Source organism: Sphaerodactylus townsendi, linkage group LG07 (assembly GCF_021028975.2).
Source record: "Sphaerodactylus townsendi isolate TG3544 linkage group LG07, MPM_Stown_v2.3, whole genome shotgun sequence".
In the NCBI taxonomy this organism is placed as follows: Eukaryota; Metazoa; Chordata; class Lepidosauria; order Squamata; family Sphaerodactylidae; genus Sphaerodactylus; species Sphaerodactylus townsendi.
Genome location: NC_059431.1, coordinates 9,215,563 through 9,228,460, shown reverse-complemented (window position 1 = coordinate 9,228,460; position 12,898 = coordinate 9,215,563). Strand labels below are relative to the sequence as shown.

At 46.8% G+C, this 12,898-nt stretch overlaps 1 protein-coding gene across 1 annotated transcript in view; it reads right to left on the bottom strand.

The window, feature by feature from the left end:
- The window catches only part of SETBP1 (SET binding protein 1), a 291,370-nt gene that overhangs the window by 234,619 nt on the left and 43,853 nt on the right, over positions 1-12,898 (bottom strand).

The window sequence follows — 12,898 nt, the reverse complement described above, 5'->3', positions numbered from 1 at the left end:
TCCTAACGTTTCGCCTGCATCTGTGGCTGGCATCTTCACAGGTGTATCACAGAGGGAAGTCTGTTACACACTGTGTTCAGTGAGAAGGGAATGTTTTAGTGGGGTATAAATTTTCATGTCCCCGGGTGGGGAACCAATCAGTAAATGTTTGGGTAGAACTTGCTATGCAAAGGTGTGGTTGATAGTATAGTAAGTATTACAGGTAGAGTTTTTCAGTGCAGGGAGTGATTCACATTTGCATTCCCTCCAGCAGAAGCAGTACTGGTGAATGCAAACCCTGTGTCTGGGTGGGGTCCATTGTCCATGAAGTTAGCATGCCCTTGGCCTTTGCTTCTGGTGTTTTTTAAGTCCTGATAGCCAAGCTTTGTAAATTCTCAGAGCCTCTTCTTTCTTGTTGAAGTAGTTGCTTGTCGTCTTTAACAAGAAAGAGGAGACTTTGAAAATGAATAAAGCTTGGCTAGACACAGAAAACATGGTTGAAATGAGTAAAAGTGGGAACTATTTGAAAAATTAGGAAGGAAGATATATTTATCGTTTCCACCAATACTAGAACTTGAAGAAATCTACCATCACTGCCAAGGAAGGACCAAGGCATGACCCCCACATCACAGTGGATGAAGCACAGGTATACCATCTCAAATGGGAAACTTCTTGGGCATGAAGAAACAAAGATGCATTCTCCTGGTCTCCTGGATATAGCAGAGATGGTCATCTTGGGTTCCACTAAAGCTGGAACCTAGAATATCTAGAGTGTCACTATATCTATGTTGATGGGAGTACTCAAAGATTCAGTTTTTGTCACTCTGCTATGAGTATTATCTCTTGCCATCAATAACAGCATCTGTGGTTGGGTCAAAATTATACCAACAGAGATACAGAAATAACAAAAAAAGAGCATATGTAAATCCTCTTTGGCAGTCTTCCCTGTAGGGCAGGTGCAGAGAGAATGCAATCACCCAAAAGGATCAATGTAATTTACCAAAATTAATATATGGTGGTTAAATCCCAAGGAGCGGTTGACATGAAAATGTAAGCAAGTAGTTGGCAAAATGTCTGCAACAATTCCCCTCGGCCACAAAGGAAACTTTTTATGGAGAGGAGTCATAACCAAATGTTTCTCCCAAAAGACAAATTTGTTTGCAATAAGGCAGTTAAGAACACGCTCGTGGGGTTTGGCATAAATATTCCCATCTTATTTTAAATCCCTACACCGTAGCATTGAACAACAGGAAAATATAATCCCAGATTTTTGCTTTTCCTTGCGGTGGTGGGCTGCAGCGTAAAGATTCGCTGACCTTCTCCTCTCTCTCTCTCCTTAGAGTGGCATTTTTCTTTTCATTTTAATTGGAAGTAGCTTACTTGCTTAGACTTTCCCGTCAAACGTTTAGACATAAAAGGTCAGCGGCAACAGCATTCCAGACATACACATGTGTCAGCCCTGAAGGATCCCGCATCCATCAAAACCTACGGGCTGCTGGGAAGGGAAGGAAGAAATTGTAGGCACATGTTCTTCCTTACTCTCTTCCACTGTCACGGTTTCGACTCGCAGGGATGTCCAACCTATGGCGCACCAAATGTTCATGGACTGCAATTCTCATCAGCCCCTGCCGGCATGGCCAATTGGCAGGGGCTGATGGGAATTGTAATCCATGAACATCTGGAGCGCCATAGGTTGGCCACCCCTGGTTTAGAGCAATCAACACCATCGTTACTCTCCCTTTACCATTGATAAGCCAGCGGAGCGTAGTGGTTAAGAGCAGGTAGGTTTATCAAATCGAATAAATTAATAATAATTTTATCTGGTGAACCAGATGTGTTTCCGCACTCCTACATTCCTGCTGGGTGACCTTGGGCCAGTCTCAGTTCTCTCAGAACTCTCTCAGCCCCACCTACCTCAGAAGGTGTTTGTTGTGGGGGAGGGGGGAAGGTAAAGGAGATTGTAAGCCACCTTGAGACTCCTTACAGGAGAGAAAGGGTGATATAAATCCAAACTCCTCTTCTTCTCTTCTACTCTGGATTAGACAGACACAAATGGGCCCAAAGAGAGTTGGATGCACACAAAAACACTCTGCACATGCTCAAAGACATTCTTTCCTTGGCCGTCATCACCAGCTTGCCATAAAAATGTGGCTCAGGAGTCTAATTACTGGTCAAAATTAAGACATTTCCAGGGGCCGTTATTTTACAGTCAGTAGAGGGAAATCCCCCCTTCCTTATTTCTTTCTTTCTATTCTTCCCCCTCCTCCCTCTCTTTGCAATCCTCCTTTCAATCGGCCTCCTCCATTCTCCCAATTTTCTCCCCCAACAGGCGTAAGAATTTAAACAGGCTGCCCATATGCTGTGCCTCACTTCTTCACTGTTGCTGTCCCCGCCATCTGGCGGATTTGATCAAGGGGTTAGGGGGATGGGATAAGGGAAAAAAGGTAAAGTCAGACACAAAGAGGGGAAACCGGGTTGTGGGGGGGGGGGAGAAGACGGTGCCTCTCCCATCTGCTCCTTGGCCAGACGCCCGGATAGATCAGTATCCGAAATGGCAGAACCCACCACAATTGACCCAAACGGAGGACTGTTTATTTAACCTGTTCGGATAGATCAGCTCAGACGCGGCTCCTTTGGCAAAGAAGCCCAGATCTTCCCTTCTGCCCGTGAGCTTGCCACAGAGAAGCTGCTGGACATACATGGAGAGAAGATTCCCAGCTTTTCTCACGCTCCAAAGTCCAGGAGAAGTGACAAGGGTTTGCTTATCGTCAGCGGGGAGTCTACGAGAGACGACAAGAAAGAAACTTGGGCACAATGACTTTTGCCTGAGATGGACCAGATATCCCTGCAGGTTCACTTACAGCACTGTCCATATTTTGGAAGAAGAAACTAAGAACATAAACAAAGCTGAGGTTTCCATAAAAACCAAAGAGCCCTGCTCGATCAGACCAGTGAAGGTTTATCTAGTCCAGCATTCTGTTCCACGGAGTGGCCAACCAGTTCATCTGGAGGTCCAACAGCAGAGTTTAGAGGCTGAGATCTTTATAAGAACATCAGAAGAGCCCTGCTGAATAAGGCCCCTGGTCCATCAAATCTAGCACCCTGTCTCCCATAGTGGCCAACCGGTTCTTCTGGAGGTCCAACAATAGGCCATAGAGGCTGACACCTTCTTAAGAACATCAGAAGTGCCTTCCTGGACCAGACCAGTGGTCCATCTAGTCCAGCCTTCTGTCTCACACATGGCCAACCATGGAAGGCCAACGACAAAGCATAGAAGCCGGGGCCTTCCCCTGACCTTCCCCATCCCCGGGCCCTTCCTCTCTTTGCCCGACAAATTCAAGGGTAGCTCACAGCACAAGCAATCCACAGGTTTGGGGCCAGTTACTGCCTGCCAAACCTGCCCACGTCCAAAGTAAAATCCAGTGGCACCGGCAGAACCGCCAGGGCTGTCTCTCATTCGCCAGCACTGTGGAAGGAAAGGATGGCAGGAGGTGAAGACCCATCAGCCATGCCATCTGGGGAAAAGGTGACATTCCTAGCAGAAGCCCAGAGCCTTCCTTCTTAACCTGTGCCAACCAAGAGCTGTTTGGGAAAGCAAAATGCCTTGTAAGAACATAAGAACATAAGAACTAGCCTGCTGGATCAGACCAGAGTCCATCTAGTCCAGCACTCTGCTACTCGCAGTGGCCCACCAGGTGCCTTTGGGAGCTCATGTGCAGGAGGTGAAAGAAATTGGCCTTCTGCTGCTGCTGCTGCTCCTGAGCACCTGGTCTGCTAAGGCATTTGCAATCTGAGATCAAGGAGGATCAAGATTGGTAGCCATAGAACGGTCCTTGTACCAATAGATCACTGCAAGGAGATCTGCAAGCCGATCTGCAAACACAGAAGACGGAAAATCAATGGCTATACTAAGCAGGCCCCAACCAGAATGGAACAGCAGACTGCTCAATCACATTGTAGATCAGAAGCTAAGAAGGGTCAGCCCTGGTTCATATTGGGACAGCAGACCACCAAAGAAGTCCAGGGTTGTTCCACAGAGGCAGGCAATGGCAAACCACCTCTGCTTCTCACTTGCCTTGAAAGCTTCTTGCTGAGGATGCCATAAGTTAGTTGGGGCTTGATAGAACATATCTAGGTAGTTAGTCTCCTGGCCCTGACCAGGACATCGCAAGCTAGCTTGACCTCATCAGATCCCGGAAGGTAAGGAGGGTCGGTACTGGGATGAGAGACCACCAAGGAAGACTCTGCAAGGGAAGGCAACCACAAACAACCTCTACTGCTAACTTGCCTTGAAAAGCCCCCTGCTGAGTAGCCAGACGTCAGCTGCACCTAGACAACACTTTACACATATACACACAAGATTATATACCATAGACACCTAAAGAACAGTACAAGAACAGACACAGAACCAAACCAGATTTCCCGGCCCATGCCAGGAGCCATCCCGCTTCCTTTAACGCAGCAATAAGACTTCCACTGAAAAACAAATATTTTTGTTTTTCATCGTTCACTCTTGCTTCCAGAGTAACAAACCCTCCTGCGACCTCCCCAAGCTGGGACTTCCGACAGTCCCACACACCAGCGGGAACGTCAGCCCCGATGCCACAGAAACCTCCAAGCAAACCAAAGTGCTCTCGCTTCCTCACAATCTCATGCCGCCTGGGTAACTGCCATGAAGAAAGCCCATCAGATCATAGCAAAGAAGAAGCCCCTTTCCCATCCCCCATAACTGGCAGCTGGGGACAGGCAGCTGGGGGAGGGGGCCGCAGCCGCTCATTGTGCATGCAAATGAGTGGAAAACCCCAGGTGCCGGTCGGCTTGTGGAGAAGCTGGCAGGGGGGAGAAGGGGGGAGTCTGCCTGAGGAGGGAGAAAAGGGCAGCTGTGTCACCGTGCATTATTTATGTTACCCAGATTCCCACCCAATGGCAAGCATTCGTGGGCAGAGAGGAGTTTTTCGGTTCGCGTTCGGAATTTTCGAGTGGGCAAACAAGTGAACCAGCGAGGATGAGAATGGGTTGCGGATAACATGGGGGACTTTTAACTTTGTTAAAAGCTGATACCCTGACAATCCTGACAGTCTCTTAAGGCTCAAATTCAGTTGTTCTACAGCAGACTAGCAGGGCTACCCCTTGAAACTATTTTGAAGGTTGCCAAGCCAGCAAGCTTTGGGGCTGAGTCAGGATTTGGTGAACAACTTAAGAAAAGAGAAAGAGCTGAATAGGGAATCCAGATCTCTGTATGGATTCATTGGGAACTGTATGGACTCTTATCTGGAGGAACTGGGTTTGATTCCCAGCTCTGCCACCTGAGCTGTGGAGGCTTATCTGGGGAATTCAGATTAGCCTGTGCACTCCCACACACGCCAGCTGGGTGACCTTGGGCTAGTCACAGCTTCTCGGAGCTCTCTCAGCCCCACCCACCTCACAGGGTGTTTGTTGTGAGGGGGGAAGGGCAAGGAGATTGTAAACCCCTTTGAGTCTCCTATAGGAGAGAAAGGGGGGATATAAATCCAAACTCTTCTTCTTCATTGGGAACAGTGGAGGAGGAGGAGGAGGAGGAGGAGGAGAAGGAGGAGGAGGAGGAGGAGGAGGAGGAGAAGGAAAAGTTTGGATTTATAATCTATCCTATAAGGAGTGCCAAGGTAGCTTACACACTCCTTTTCCCTTTCTTTCCCCACAATAGATACCTTGTGAGACAGGTGAGGCTGAAAGAGTTCTAAGAGAATTTTAACTAGCTCAAGGTCACCCAGGAAGATTCATGTGTAAGTGTGGGGAAATAAATCCAGTTCGCCAGATAAGAGGCAACTGCTCAGGCGAAGAAGTGGGAAATCAAACCCGGTTCTCCACCTTCTCTTAACCACGACACCACAATTCACATTCAAGTGCAATTGCATACTATAATTTCATTTTTCATCACACACAACACCACATTCTGTCACTCCATTTGGCAATGGCCCATCTCTACCCACACACTGGATCTCCATGACAAGAAGCCTCCTACTACAGCTGAGGTTACGATCACATGCAATCTAGCTAAGAAATCTGCATGTGGACTTTCACGTGGAGTACCCACGTGAGATACTGCTTCCAGGTAACAGAGTGAAACACAGGTCTTCTTTTTTGCCACATTAAGATTGTTTTGTTTGTTTATTTAACCTGTATATTGCCGGTCCCCATCAAGTCCCCATCAAGTCCGGCACACAGCAGCTTCTAACACTAACAGTGCACAATTTAAATATAATAATAATAAGCCTTTATTTGGCATAACAATAATCATAACACAATAAACAACCTGAGATAAAAGGTACACAAATACAAAGGTTTAAGATAGAATATAAATTATTGATTGTGCATCACCTCCAGTAAAAACCGTGCTACCAATTCACAAGTTTCATTGTCAGAATTGTGCAGAAGGAATGGAAGTCTACCTGATTCTCCCATTTCACTAGGTATCCTAGAAAGAATATTGGAATATTTTGATCTGATATTAGCAAATTTAGGGCAGCAAAGCAGTTCAACAAATTAAATACACAAAGACATTAAAATCCCATTATAAAGCTAAAACTAAAACTAAAAACTAGAGAGTGTACATGCAACAAGAGGCTCAGACATAAGGAAGGGACGTAACAATCAAACCAAGTGTCCTAAACAGGCCAAGAATATACAGTGTTGGAACATGTCACATTTTGGTGTCCAGTGCAAAGGGACACAGTAGGCTACAATGTGCACACACAGAAAAAGTAGGCTAGAGGAAGGTGTATCCAACCAAACTGCTGGCAGAGAAATTGTTTATAAATGTCATGAGTCACTATCTAATCTCCCTTAAAGGAAATTTAATCCCTGCACGTGAAGAATATTGAGTGAGACTAATCGGCAAAGTAAAACTCAGTACGTTGTCGTGGTTTAGAGCGTGGACTAGAAACTGAGAGCACCAGGTTTAGATTCCCATTCTGCTATGAAATTTATCTTCAGCCAGTCACATGTACACAGAGAGATGCATTCCCAAACCACAGATCTGTTGTGGGGAAAAAAATGAAAGAGGTACATATGACAACCTGAGTTCTTCAAGGATAAGGCAGGATGGAAATGTCAAGGTTAAAGTCCTTTTGTAGATGCTACCTATAAGAAAACCCCACCATAACCCAAAGAACCTGCCCACCATTTCTCTTAAGCCGTAGCAATTTCTGAGACTCCCAGAAAGGAACAAAACCCAACTATCAACGAGGAAAGGGGCAAAAGAATGTCTATTCTGACCATAATACATCTCCATTTACATTGCATTACATTAATACATCTCTCATTTACATAGCTTGTGCCAAACATGTGAATCGGTCTTACATTGTATCAGACAACGGTCCACCAATGTCAGCAATGGCCACTGCTGTCAGGCTAGCAACAGCTTATAGGGGTCTCAATTAGATATCTTTCACATCAGCCACAACATGATCCTTTTAACAAGTGATAGTATAAGAACATAAGAACAAGCCAGCTGGATCAGACCAGAGTCCATCTAGTCCAGCTCTCTGCTACTCGCAGTGGCCCACCAGCTGCCTTTGGGAGCTCACATGCAGGATGTGAAAGCAATGGCCTGCTGCTGCTGCTGCTGTTGCTCCTGAGCACCTGGTCTGCTAAGGCATTTGCAAACTCAGATCAAAGAGGATCAAGATTGGTAGCCATAAGTTGACTTCTCCTCCATAAATCTGTCCAAGCCCCTTTTAAAGCTATCCAGGTTAGTGGCCATCACCACTTCCTGTGGCAGCATATTCCAAACACCAATCACACATTGCGTGAAGAAGTGTTTCCTTTTATTAGTCCTAATTCTTCCCCCCAGCATTTTCAATGAATGCCCCCTGGTTCTAGTATTGTGAGAAAGAGAGAAAAATTTCTCTCTGTCAACATTTTCTACCCCATGCATAATTTTATAGACTTCAATCATATCCCCCCTCAGACGTCTCCTCTCCAAACTAAAGAGTCCCAAACGCTGCAGCCTCTCCTCATAAGGAAGGTGCTCCAGTCCCTCAATCATCCTTGTTGCCCTTCTCTGCACTTTTTCTATCTCTTTGATATCCTTTTTTGAGATGTTCAAGCTCCTCTCTAGAGTTCCTTCTATCTCTATTTTGTTGTTAGTGAGTCTTCAATGTTTGTGATTGTGAGTCTTCCTCCTCCTGTGCTTATTGTGGGACCTTCCTGGGGATCCCGGAGTCTGTCCCTCCTTCTCCCCCGCCCCGCTGCAGAGTTCAGATGCGGGAGATGGCGTCCGATCGATTCTCCCCTGAGAGGGAGATCTTTTCACAGTCCTCCGCGGAGAGGACCAGAGCAGCTAACAAGGCTCGGAATCCCCTTATGGGCTGAGGCAGAAACACAGCTGAAAGAACTACGGTATCTGAAACTGTACAACTTGGATCTTAAGTACATTTTCCTCTCTACCCCTTTATCAGGGGTAGCAAAAGAATGAATTCCCATGGCAGGTCCCCACTTCTCTACCTCGTTGCTTCAACCCCTAGATTCCAAGAGAGGATGGGATAGTGGGAAGGCAGAGGTAGGAAATTTTTCTTACAAAGCATTGGGCAGACCTACACAGGATCTTAAGTCTGTGTGCCTTGTAATCCAGAATTATCTTCAGGCACAGAAAGAAATAGTTGTGCACAATATCATCCCCGGGACTGGCAAGCAAGGCAAAACCTTCGGATCTGACAGAACTGATATTACGCCTGAATTAATGAGTAGAACTGTCCAAGTCTTGCACTGCTTCCATCCAGTAACCATTCTTGGCCTCAAAGCTGCACGCATGCCAGGTCTGGATTCAGATACAGCTTCCCGCAGCCCCTGACTGAAGTCTGCTGTGAATACAACCGTTTCGACAATTTGCCACACAGCTTCTCAAAAAGGGCTGTGCGCCTAGTAAATCAGGGACAACTGAGTCGTTTCTATAAGCCTGTAATGTAGCATGAAAAAAATGGATCAATCTTTCAAGATAACTCTTTAGCCGACCTTGCTGGAAATCTGATTTGTGTGTGTGTGTGTTTCTGATCAATACTGGGGAAAGGGCCTGGAAACCACTTTCAATTCTCCCCCACCAATTGTCATCCAGATTATTTTATTGCTATGATGCTGGCTGTTTGCTTGGGTTCACTTCATGGTGATCCCATCTCTCTCCACTCCAATTCCCCTTGACTAGGCTGACCAGACGTCCCGCTTTTGGTGGGACAGTCCCGCCTTCAAACAATTTGTCCCTCGTATTGTCGAAGGCTTTCACGGCCGGAATCACTTGGGTGCTGTGTGGTTTTCGGGCTGTATGGCCGTGTTCTAGCAGCATTCTCTCCTGACGTTTCGCCTGCGTCTATGGCTGGCATCTTCAGAGGATCATCTGAAGATGCCAGCCATAGACGCAGGCGAAACGTCAGGAGAGAATGCTGCTAGAACACGGCCATACAGCCCGGAAACCACACAGCACCCAAATTTGTCCCGAGTCCCGCGGGTTATTTCAAGTGTCCCGATTTTTGGAAGGCTGCCGAACTGCCTTCTAGGGCGCAAGGCAGTGTGGCAGCCTCCCATGCGCGACGTAAGCCGCAGTGGAGCACATCGTAAAGCTCTTTGTGGGCACTTCCCATTTCCGCCCAGTCACAGTGGGTTGCGGAAACGGAGCACCCCCCCAATAAGGCCGCAGGCTCAAGAGTCAGCTTCACCACCAGTCCTGGTTCACAAAGGTGACCATCTGGTCACCTTACCCTTGACGCAAGAAATAAAAACTTCTGCAGGTTCCCTTTCTGGTTTAAATAAAGAGAAGGAAGTGTAGAGATTCAAGAAATCTAGGCAATGGCTGGGTTTGGTTTCCTCCCCCCTTTTTTAAAAGGCCTCCCTCCACCCCCATTTGCTGGAATATCTTCTTCCCAGTACAGCTCCATAAAAAGCAGAAGATTGAAGAACTTGACCCAAAGGGTGACAGGCGCTCAGCTGTAGGAAATCCCTTCTCTTACGAGAACACTGTGGAAGTAATTATGGAAACAATAATGGATGGACTGCAGCGAGATATAAGGAAATAATCCCACGGCAAAGGGAAGCCTTCTGGTGAGATCATAAACCACAAAGAGCAGGAGCGGTTTATGATGTCAGCAGAATCCCTCGACGGAATGAATTCATTTTCTCAAATCGTTTGTTATGCCTCGTTATTGCTTTCAATTGGCCTCCTTGTTTTAAATGATATATTATTGACCTCAAACTGTCAGCCTCGGTATTTCCAAGCTCCGGGTGCGGTGGACGGCAGGGTCAAATGGTCTCTCCCTCTGGCAAGAAATCTTAGCAACGCTAATTCTGCCCAGAACAAATGGATCCATTCCCAAGGTTCTGGTCACCAGTGATCTATGGGTCCATCCCAGGATCCATACATGCAAGCCCACCTATCCCAAAACTAAGCCATGTACTGACTGGAGAAGGCCAGTGAAGAGCAGGAATTAGATGACCAAGGTAGGATCTAGACACCTGGGTTCAAAGTTACCCTGGGGCCAACATACCCTTCCTAGCAGTGTCGTTGTGAGGATAAAATAGAGAAACAAGCATTGAATTTGTAACACCTTGAGTTCTTAAGAGAAAAGGTAGGCTAACAATGGATTTTCTGCTTGATGAATATATTAAACTGGAATCTAAGCTCACTTGGCAGGCAATTCCTATTGGATAGCCATTTGGAAATCATGGTGGACTCAACACATACTGTACAGAGGTGGGATCCAGCAGGTTCTCACAGGTTCCCAAGAGTCGGTTACTAATTATTTGTGTGTGCCGAGAAGGGGTTACTAATGGGTGAGTTTGCCATGTGATTTTTGCCTTAGTTACGCTCCTCCTCTCAGCAGTAGCGCGCAGAATTTGAAGCAGTCTAGCAGGAGGTGCACCGGCGTGCGTGGCAGCCTGCGCCTGCGTGCATTCATTTCCCAACCAAGGACCGGCGCATTGGCTGCGTCCTTGCCACAGCCCTGCCCAGGAATGCCACGCCCCCAGAATGCCCAGCCACGCCCCCATCGTGCCCCGCCCAGCCCCATTGGCACTACGCCACAGTTTGAATCCCACCACCATGGGAACCTGTTACTAAAATTTTTGGATCCCACCACTGATACTGTGTATGTTTGAGTGTGCGTGTGCGTGTGCGTGTGCGTGTGCGTGTGCGTGTGCGTGTGCGTGTGCGTGAGAGAGAGAGAGAGAGAGAGAGAGAGAGAGAGAGAGAGAGAGAGAGCATGCGGAAGGTTCCAAGTTCAACCCCCAGTGTCTCCAGCAAAAAGGATCCAGGAAGTAGGTGATGTGAAAGACCTCCGCCTGTTCTTAGAGAGCAGCTGCCAGTTAGAGTAGGCAATACCTACCTTCATGGACCAAGCTCTATAAGGCAGCTTCTTGTGTCTGACAACGGATTCCTATAAGGCAGTTTCAGACTCCGACAATAGATTCCTCAACCCATCTATCCCTATCGTATGCCAAAAAGACCATTCCGAAAAGGGATCTTGGAACCTCTCAACGGGAATCTAATTGTTTTCTTGCAGGAGGGGCGACCTTCACAACTCACATAAGGACTTCCTGTGTTTAACAACCAGCAATACTTGCAAACTTTTTTTTTTAACTGATGAATATGGGCTGCTTTAACAAAACCCACACTTGACCGTAAAAGCATCTGAGCTCCTCTGGGGTACTTGTGAGGAGATAATGGCTTTTGAGGTCCCAGATGTGACATTCCACGTGGCCCAGGGCTGCCGGGTCTCCTGCCAAAACCTCTCTCTGCTCCGGCTTTTATTAGCGGACATGGCATTCTGCAGCAAACGTTTTTACAGCCTCATTTTGGAGTTTATGGGATTATTCTATCTGAGCTAAAGCGAGCGGGGAGGGGCCGCCTCTCAACCCGTTGTTTCTCTCTCCGCCTCTGTTCCTCCCTCCAGCCTCTCGACTAACTGCAGATTTCCAGAAAGGGAGGAAATTGCTGCAATTGAAATCTCTTACCATCCTTTATTGGCTGCGGTTCAGAAAGGGTTTTGGGGAAGGGGCGTTCGGAAAGGAATTCCTCCTCCTCTCTTCTTGAGAAATCAAGATGGTCAGACAGAAGAGGAAAATGTTATTTTTCTTCCTAGGTGAGAACACTCAGCTCAAAGTGGAATTTTCTCTGTTGAAGGTCAGTGTACGGGTGCCACTGAGTGGGAGAGAAAAGACAGCCTTATCAAACAAAAATAGGTGCGCTATTAAGCGAACCTGAGAAGTAGCATGGTGCAGTGCATAAGGAGTCAAACTAGGTTTTGGGAGACACAAGTTCGAATCCCCACTCCGCCCGGGAAACTTGCCGGGTGACCTGGGATCAGTCACACACTTTCATTGCCTCGACCCTGGCATGTATTTGGATGAGAGACCTTCAAGGAATATAGTAACAACAACAACAATAACAAAGTTGTCAGGTGCTTAAAGAAAACCTTTTCTGGCGTGCTGAAATTTCTTCCGTATCTTACCAAAAATAAAAACAGAAGGGGAAAACTGCTCTCTGCTTTTGCGCTATTACACCAGGGTGCCCCTCATATTGAGGGGCCCGCCGTCCCTCCTTCTTGGGGTAGGTTTTAAATGGGGTTTTTTTGGACGCCTGCTCTCTGCTTTTGCGCTATTACACTATTTTTTGGATGTCTGCTCTCTGCTTTTGCACTATTACGCCAGGGTGCCTCTCATATTGAGGGGCCCGCCGTTCCTCCTTCTTGGGGTAGGTTTTAAATGGGGTTTTTTTGGACACCTCTTGTTTATTTCTCTATTAATTATTAACCGCTGTTTTATACGATGTTTTAGGATGTTTTACTGGTTAGTAATTGGATGGAGCTTATGTATTTGTTTATTGTGTCGTTCGTTTTGCTCCTTGTTTGATACTGTTTGAATTTTTTGTTGTACACCGTCCAGAGCCCTTCGGGGA